At 38.2% G+C, this 7,194-nt stretch overlaps 1 pseudogene across 1 annotated transcript; it reads left to right on the top strand.

The window, feature by feature from the left end:
- The first annotated feature begins 663 nt into the window (after positions 1-663).
- LOC308419603 (putative inactive 1-aminocyclopropane-1-carboxylate synthase-like protein 2) lies at positions 664-6,561 on the top strand (annotated as a pseudogene). Its single transcript has 2 exons — positions 664-735; positions 4,885-6,561. The product of its transcript is annotated as a putative inactive 1-aminocyclopropane-1-carboxylate synthase-like protein 2 (transcript).
- Positions 6,562-7,194: the final 633 nt, after the last annotated feature.

Raw genomic sequence — 7,194 nt, 5'->3', positions numbered from 1 at the left:
TTCCTTGTTACATGTCATGGCTTTGCTTCTGATCTGGATGGAAGGGGAATTGGAGTCAAAATAAAAAAAGGTAAAGAGAAGGCAAAAGCATTTTCAGGATATATTACATGAGAGAAAACCTATTTTAATTAATTAATTAATGAGAATAGGTATAGAAATAAAATAGTGGACATAACTCATTTACCTGCTCCTCTCGATGTACATTAGATACAAATCATCTAGTTTTTTTTATTTTTATAAATGTGCATAAAAATTTGGTTATGCACAGAACGCACGCAGGAGAAGCAGTGTATGGCATGCAGAATACAGGATAACATACTTACTTTATACATGAAATCTGCTAACCCGTCTTCAGTGTTCTCACCACAAACACAGGAAATGACAAGTGCCAGTGGCGGACATGTCAATTAGCTCAGCTGTGGTCTGCACATCACACAACCTAATACACCAAGTTCTCAACTTTCAACATTTTCTATTTCTATTTGCCAATTTCACTGCAATATGTTCCTTGAGGAAGCATTAACATTTGTAATACGCTGACATTAAGTGATTTATTAACTTTCTAATTTTGAATGTGAAAATGATGAATAATTTTAAAATGAACCTTCATGCCAATAGGGTTTAATGTTAGTCACATGGAATTTTGCATATTATCAGTCCCTAATGAATTTCCGAGCACTAAATGACTTAATAAATATGGAAATTCCCAATTCAGCCTGTGGTACATTGAATATGGTAAGTTTTATGTTTTCTAATTTTGAAATCAAAATTTGCCTATTTGTTTATTTATTTAAAACTTTTAAAATGGGTTTATATAATAGATTCTCAATTCACAAACCCTCTATACAGTAAGATTGTATTCAAGAGTCAAAGACACAAACTACCCTTCCATATGAGATAAAAGACTTATACAAACCTTTAAAATATTCATATCTATCTTTTGCAGATTATGGCCACCAGGATCTAAGTCTGCTTTCTCTGGTTCCATCTTGATCTTCCTTTAATCTCTATTCCTCTTTCATTTTCTTTTTTTTTAACTTTATTTTAAAAAACAAAGATAAATGTACATATTTTTAAGCATTTTTGCATAAAAGTATACAAATACATTTTTATAAGGTTGTAATTAAGTATTTGTGGGTACATATACATACACATATATATATATGTAACAATAATATAGGAAAAGAGGTTATAATGTCAAACATTTATTTCTTTTGAAAGTCCTAAAGAAGTTGGTGACAAGCATTTCAAAAATTTTTCAGTATTCTTCTTTTGATAATCTTCTATCCCCAACAACTCTTACATGGAGTGAAGGATATAGCTTATGACATGCACAGAGATGTTCACAGCACAGAGAGAAATGATCAAAGCAACGATTTATTCGGTGTGATTTGCCTCTTCCTTCACTTGGTCTTCCTTTATTTTGATTCTTGGCTTTCTGTTATTGAGGGTCTGGAAAAATCTGAATTTCTCAACTTTAAGTTTCCATGGTTTTACATGTTTTTTTTATAAATCTTCTAGTATGTTATATTTTATAATTATAATCACCAGTGATATCTCCTTTCTCAACCCTACATAACAAGACACTTCCCCTTTCTCAATCTTACGTAACAAGACACCATGGGGAGATTATGATCATTGTCATGAACTTAATTTCTACCTGAATCTCAAATATTAGAATATATAACCAATTTTAAAGCACCTGAAATTATTTTTCTCAATATACATGGATAACATAACACATTTTATACCTGTTAATTAATCAAATACCAAAAGGGAGTAAGTTTTTCTGATGCCTGGCATGGAGTAAGGATCTGTGGTCCTGAAAATTCACTCTAGTGTCTTTTATAAACAAACAAGCCAAGGAAAAAGAACGAAAATTAAAATTTTTATTTCCATCATAATTCATGGTTGCATTTATTTTTGTCAAAACCCACAATAAAGGATACATACCCATTATTTACTCATGCTAGCAATCCATCTATTATGTTTTCAAAACGTAAAAGCTGGTGGATCTCCAGGACCCTCTATCTCAAGATTATTCATTTTAGTACCTGCTTAATTTTCCAAAACTAATGCCACTGTTTCCTGCTCAATAGTTTGTTCCCGCATTCTGGCACCACTGCACGACATTACATTTTCCTATCTTCATGCTTGATTTAACCTTTTCCATCTGAAGAGGCATAAGCAGTATATTCTCAAATATACATATCACTATTAAAGTCAGGACTATCAGTGTCCTCCTCTTAGAGTTTTATCTCTTCTCCCCTTCTTAATATTTCTTACAACTACATATCTTCCTAGATTGATCCCACATAGTCTTTTTAGAAATGATATAATTGGCTCAAGTTTTTGCTTATAATTTATTATCTTTAATTTATTCAGCATTTGGTGACTTTATACTTCACCTTAACTTATGAAAATAAATTCTGAAGCAAATATTTTTCCAGGGGCAGAAATGATACTGTTGTTTTTATTGGATATTTTAGTTATTTACATTTCAGATGTTATAACCTTCTCCAGTTTCCCATCTGGATATCCCCATTCCATCACCCCTCCCCTACTTCTATGAGGGTGCTCCCCACCAACTTACCGACTCCTGCCTTCCCACCCTGGCATTTTCCTACACTGGGGAATCAGGCCTTCCCAGGACCAATGATCTGTCCTCCCATTGATGTCTAACAATGTCATCCTCTGCTACATATGTGGCTGGAGCCATGAGTCCCTCCATGTGTACTCTTGGGTTGGTGGTTTAGTTCCTGAGGTCCCCAATGGAGGAGTTAGAGAAAGGACTGAAGGAGCTGAAGGGGTTTGAAACCCATAAGAAAGAATTTCTTTTTAATATGAAGGTCACATTAAGCTGTCATTCTTCTTTTCATACTTTTGTAGGCTACAAGAAATCCACACTACACACATTTGAAGAAACAGTTCCAGAAGTTCCATGGAGAAGCCATACATCAAAAATGTAAGTGATAAGCCTTAGATTATTGCTATAGAACTTCGTCAAAAGTTTGAAAACATACCAGACCTTCCATATTTGAATAAAATATGCCTATAACACCAGAAAAAAAAAAACACCCAAAGTCATAAAAGCATACTTCAGCTATGCTTCCGAAAAATATATTACACTCAAGTAGAAATGGAATAAAAGAGCTCACTATGGTAGAATCAGAAACAATTATCTGTAAAACAACTTCAGCTTTGTTTGAAATAGTTCTCACTGTATAGTTTGGTTGGCACAGAATTTGTGATTCTTTTGTTTAAGCCTTCCCAGAGCTTAGAGTACTGGTTTGCCTGATTTATAAAGATACTTTCTTCACATTTGTACCTGCGTTCAGTATCTGTGAATTTCCTGTTCAAAAATAGGGAGCTGTGGAAATGGCTTAACCAGTAAAATTCCCAAAGCTGGGAAAGATAGGTTATATTCTCATCAAGAACATAAAAAGCCTGGTATGAATTCACACATGAAACTCTTGCCTTGGGATAAGGACATATTTTGGGAACTGGTCAGCCAAATTAGTAAGCCAATCAGTAAGATTCATGTTTAGTAAGAGAACTAGATCTCAAATAAAAGGGAAAAAGAGAGAGAGCAACATATATCAATGTCTGCAATGTAAGGGTATACATACCTCCATGCTAGTGTGTGCTCAGGTATGTCTATTCTTTCATTAACTAGTGCACACACACACATACGCACGCACACACACACACACACACACACACACATACACACACACATATACACACACCAATGAAACAAAACTGATCTAGTAAATTAAAGATTTTATTTAGTCACTCTTAGGATCTTATATATTATTAGCATACATGGTAATCATTGCAAATGCTGCCTCTAGAGGAATTTTAATCCAGCAACACGGCTGCTCTGATAACATACAAAGACATTGGTTGGAGTGAACGGGCTGGAATGAAGACACATCCTTCATACACATGTTATTTCCAAAGAATGAAGGTAAAGTTAGTTTGTAGAAGGAAGGAAGCAGCCTTTTTTGAAAGTAATGTCTAATTGAGTGGCAGGCAAAAAGATGAATCAGAGAAAGATTTGAGAAATCAGGCTATGTCCAACTTTTATAATGAAAGAGGGGAAAGAGAAGAAATACAAGACAGAGTAGCTTAGAGGGAGGAAAGAAGGAGGCATTTTTACAAGGGGAGTTTTACAGAGACTGATTTAAAAGAGAACCTAGATACAGATAGAAACAAAAAAGCCAGAGAATGAAAAGCCAGATTTCTAACAAATTGCTAGGGTGGGGCGAAGCAGGGCAATTTGTTGAAAAGCAGAATGAAGCAAGTTTGAATCAGTGGGATTGAAGAAGAGTTTTAGGCTGGAAACTTTGAGTTAAACCAGCCAGCCAGAGCTCAGAATGAACAAAAATGGTGACTTCATTCAGCAGTAAGCATCAAAGGTGAAAACAGTCTAGATCTAGGTAAGATTGTGTAGTGGCTAGGAGTTTCCAGGACTAGACCTAAGTTAGCAGATGAAAGCAGTAGGCCTGATAGACAACAATTAGTATAGGAGAATAAAAGTTATGTTTACACTTGTCCTTCACTAGAACCATTCATAAAACAAGGGTAGATTTAAAGACAAATTGTTGCAAAGTTTCTTTTTGGAGGAATTCGGTCATTTTCAATAGCGAGGAACAAGTAAGAGAAATGAACTATAAATCTTTCTACCATAGCAGGGTGCTGAAAGAAAGTATCTCATTCTGCTCCCTGAATGACAAAGACTCTCTGGGCGGCATAAGGATAGATTTTCAACTTCATAGAGATGAGTAAAAACAGAAAATAAGGCTCCAGCCAGGCTGCTAAGACCAATATCTCAGCAGTTAAGAGTCACTGGAGAGGCCCCCACCCAAACTCCGGGATCAGCTGAAGAAGACATTCCTCAAAAGGAAGAAGGTCCTCAAAATACTGCAGGAGAAGATGCTCAAGTTGCAGTATGTCCTCATGGAACAGTTCTTGCAGCAGACAAGCCAGCAGATGAGGTGCCTCTCACCAGGAGATCATCAATGCACAGGAGCCTCCAGGAAGCAGGAAAGGAAGATGGGTTACTTACTGTCTCAGACCGTCAACCTCATATGGTCTAACACTGGTAAAGTAACTGAAGCTCAAAGTACCTCTCCCTTTTCAGACTCTAGATATATCATCAAAGATGGGCACCAGGATCTGTCATCTTGGCAGACTAGCCAACCTGGGCCTGTGCTGGGTGATTCTGAGGCTGCACCCTAGCAAAGCATGGGGCTGGCATCCATGAGTTTTACTCCTTAAGCTTCCAGAGCTACAAGGCCTATCAGACAGATACCACAAAGACGAGAATCCCTCATGCTAGATCCATAAGTACTTGGGAGAACAATCTTTGTCTTGACCTGATAACAGCAAAATTGACTCACATGAACTTCCCTGAGGAGGTCCAGCAGCAGTACTCCAACTGGAAAGGAAAACCTGCCCTCCGGAAAGAGATGACTAGTTTCTTGACCCACTATTGCAAGGCACCTACATTTTTTGATGTGGTGTTTCTAAATGGCTGTCCCCCTGTCTTTTCTTCACTCTCCATGGTTCTGTGTGACCCAGGTGATACCCTTCTGATCCACACACTGAGCTACAGTGGCTTCATCTCTAGCTCCTACCTCTATTCGAAAGTTCAGCTTTTTCCCTGTCTACTTGGAGAGCCAGGTCACCAGAACCAATTCGTATTCATCCCCGATCACAATGGAGAAGCTCGAGCTTGCCAAGATTCAGGCGAAGAAGAAGGCAAAAAAGGTCAAAGGCCTTGTGCTCATCAACCCAAAAAATCTTCTGGGTAATGTCTACACTCAGGTGTCACTGCAAGAGTACCTGTTCTTTGCCAAGAGGTAAAGCTGCATGTGATCATGGATGAGATTTATGTGCTGTCCCTGTTTGCACCGTCTGTCGCATTTCAGTGTTCTAAGCATAAAAGTCTTGTCTGATCCTAACATGACCCATATGATCTTGGGTACTAGAAAGGATTTTGGCATGTTTGGCTTCTGCTTTGGTGTTCTCTACACACACAACAAGGAGGTAGCCTCTTCCATGAAAGATTTTGGCTACCACCATGTTGTCTCTGGCTTTACTCAGTAAAGGCTGTGTTGACTGCTCCAAGACAGAGTTTATCAGTAAGGTGTACCTCCCTAAAAACCATAGCCAGCTCTGGAAGGCTTACAGCCATGTCACTAAGATGCTTGGGGACTTGAAGATTCCCTTTTGCAACCCTGACCCTGGCCTCTTTATCTGGATCATCTTGAAAGCTTATCTGAATCCACACACATTTGATCAAGAGTAGATCCTTCACCAGCCCTTCCAGGACAAACAAGCTGTTGTTATCTAGTTGGAAATCCTACATGTGCATAGAACCTGGTCCTGCCTGTCTTTGCAGAAAAAGACCTTCAACTACAAGTGGCTGGGTGCTCTCTGAGCAGAAAAGAGGCACAAAAACAGAAGGGCAGGAGAAGGAAACCGCGTCTTAGAAGGAGGTCTCCACCCAGCGGCTGCAGACAGCCTACTGTCTCTTGCTCAGGGGCCCGCTGAAAGCCTCGCGGCCAGAAGACAGTAGGAGGAATGCGTTAGAGCCACTGTGTTGTCTGACCTCACTCGTCAAGCCCCCTAGGCTGAGTGTCTGACATTTTTAGAAGCCTTGTTTCTTTTAGTCTTTGCTAGCTCTCCTGTGCTCAAACATGTTTTTACTGTGGTAGGAGGGGGAAGGCCTAAGGAACCCTGGAGGGGTACAGACAGTTCCCTGGGTTCCTTTTTAGATGGCTTTGTTTTACATTCACCATTTAATAAAAGTTATGTTCTGTCTTCTCCAAAAAAAAAAAAAAAAAAAAAAAAAAAGTATGTAAAGCAAAAGGGAAATACATTTCTTGGCTTATTATTATATACATTGTTTACATTATACATAATATCTAAACACAATAGTAGCAACCCAGTAGGAGGAAATGGTTCCTAAAAGCACACAAAAGAGTCAGAAAGAGCCCATACTCCCCCTGTGAGGAATCCCACAAGAATACCAAGCTATACCAAGGATGTCTGATTGTTGGCTCAGTTTTGGTGAGCTCCTAGGAACCATTTTTACTTAATCCACTGATTTATGTTGTGTTGTTTTTGATTCTTCCAGTTCAAGCAATTTTTTTTCTTTCATTTTTCAGCAGAATCCCTCAAGTT

The sequence above is a fragment of the Micromys minutus genome, assembly GCF_963924665.1.
Source record: "Micromys minutus genome assembly, chromosome: 4".
NCBI classification, from domain to species: Eukaryota; Metazoa; Chordata; class Mammalia; order Rodentia; family Muridae; genus Micromys; species Micromys minutus.
The sequence above is the reverse complement of the archived record's forward strand: the minus strand, read 5'-3'. Positions and strand labels throughout refer to the sequence as shown.